This window comes from Ambystoma mexicanum, chromosome 11, assembly GCF_040938575.1.
Source record: "Ambystoma mexicanum isolate Mex_15411 chromosome 11, UKY_AmexF1_1, whole genome shotgun sequence".
Classification (NCBI taxonomy): Eukaryota; Metazoa; Chordata; class Amphibia; order Caudata; family Ambystomatidae; genus Ambystoma; species Ambystoma mexicanum.
In genome coordinates this window covers 28,950,898-28,952,795 of record NC_090934.1, presented here as the reverse complement: position 1 = coordinate 28,952,795, position 1,898 = coordinate 28,950,898, and the positions used below count along the sequence as shown (strand labels likewise).

Genomic DNA, 1,898 nt, shown 5'->3' with positions numbered 1-1,898 from the left:
ACTGTGCACCAAAGGTCACTGTGTTCACATACATGCACAAATGAAGCGATGAAGGAAAAGTTCATAGGATGTGAGAGTACTGGAGGCTTCAAACAAAAACAAGGCTACTTTGCCTTATTATGACTGGTGCATCTCAGTTGGCCCCTAAATAGGGCTGCATGTTTCCAGAACTGTACATTTCTGTCCAATAGTTTAGTTAAATCAAAGCATCAGTTACATCCATGTAGTTTTGGCCAGCAATGTTTTATTCACATTCCCGTTTTTGCAATAAAATTTATTCTCAATATACTGTGTTGGGCGATCATATTTTGCCATCAATATACATATTGCCAATGCATTTCGGTTAGAACCTTCATCAGGGCTGTATTTGGGCTCTTGATTACATCATCAAACTAATCATGGTAATATGTTTGTCAATATGCACACGTTACATCGTTTATATACAATTCATTAAAAAATTCACACATACCATTTAGTTTGTCCCACGAATATTCAATTGTTGCGCCAGAGAAAATGAATAAAAAACAGAAATTGCCATTTAATTTTAGCGTTACATATTCTATGTGCATGGGTTTTTAAGAACTGAAACGTGTCCTACCTGATCGCTTTCAATGTACTATCTCTGTAATGTATATTAAGCCCCAGAGGCTTCTATTCCTCTATTCTGTTTTGCAACGCTCCCGGCTTTACAGCCACGTGTGTTGCAAATGCGTTGTGAAACGCATATGTCTATCGTGTCTCTGTAAGAGAAACAGGCTATTAGACAGCCATTCTGACTTATCTTTTACGATCGTATAGATCAAAACGGCGAGTGTTCGCAGATACTTACCTTCAGTTCCTGCTTTGTTCTGCAGAGAGATGTGCTCGCGCATGCCTCTTAGTTCTATTTAAACGTTGTCATGGAGACGGTAGCGAGGCATTGAAAGCGATCAGGTAGGACATGTTCCAGTTCTTAAAAACCCATGCACATAGAGTATGTAACACTAAAATTAAATGGCAATTTCTGTTTTTTATTCATTTTCTCTGGCGCAACAATTGAATATTCGTGGGACAAACTAAATGGTATGTGTGAATTCTTTTACGAATTGTATATAAACCATGTAACGTGTGCATATTGACAAATATATTACCATGATTAGTTTGATGATGTAATCAAGAGCCCAAATACAGCCCTGATGAAGGTTCTAACCGAAATGCATTGGCAATATGTATATTGATGGCAAAATATGATCGCCCAACACAGTATATTGAGAATAAATTTTATTGCAAAAACGGGAATGTGAATAAAACATTCCTGGCCAAAACTACACGGATTTAACTGATGCTTTGATTTAACTAAACTATTGGACAGAAATATACAGTTCTGGAAACTTGCAGCCCTATTTAGGGGCCAACTGAGATGCACCAGTCATAATAAGGCAAAGTAGCCTTGTTTTTGTTTGTGGTTTATCGAGGTCCTTGTGCAATAGGACCAATTTTGAACTTGCAGCACCAAGTTAAAATCATTGAAAACCAATTGAGAGATCTGAACATCTAATTAAAGTGAGTAAACATTGTGGTGCCCACCACTCCGGTATTTCTCTAGTACTGGAGGGCTTCCCACATTCCCTGCCAGCTAGGCAGCAGACCCGTGCACTCGTCTACTTGTACGGGTCAGAGGTCATCACATAATGTGCGTGTGCAGAATCTCGCAGCCGCTTTAGTGGTTGTCGAATATTGTCTGTACGTCGGCAGCCGCGGTGGGAGCATCACTAGGGGGGCGCTGATCAAGACGCCCCGAACCTTCGCCCTGCACCACTCTCTGAAGCCTTGTGTGCAGCCCTGGTGCGAGAATCGCTCGGTGGGCGCTGATAAGAACACCTGAACCTTCGCCCTGCACCACTCTGAAGCCTTGTGTG

General features: G+C 41.0%; 1 long non-coding RNA gene across 1 annotated transcript; it reads right to left on the bottom strand.

Annotated features, from left to right (window-relative positions):
- Positions 1–261: 261 nt before the first annotated feature.
- Positions 262–861, bottom strand: LOC138504657 (uncharacterized). The gene is made up of 3 exons (XR_011279885.1): positions 830–861; positions 599–740; positions 262–392 (listed from the first exon to the last, which is right to left on the bottom strand). It is a non-coding gene; the product is annotated as an uncharacterized lncRNA (long non-coding RNA).
- Between the last annotated feature and the right edge of the window lie 1,037 nt (positions 862–1,898).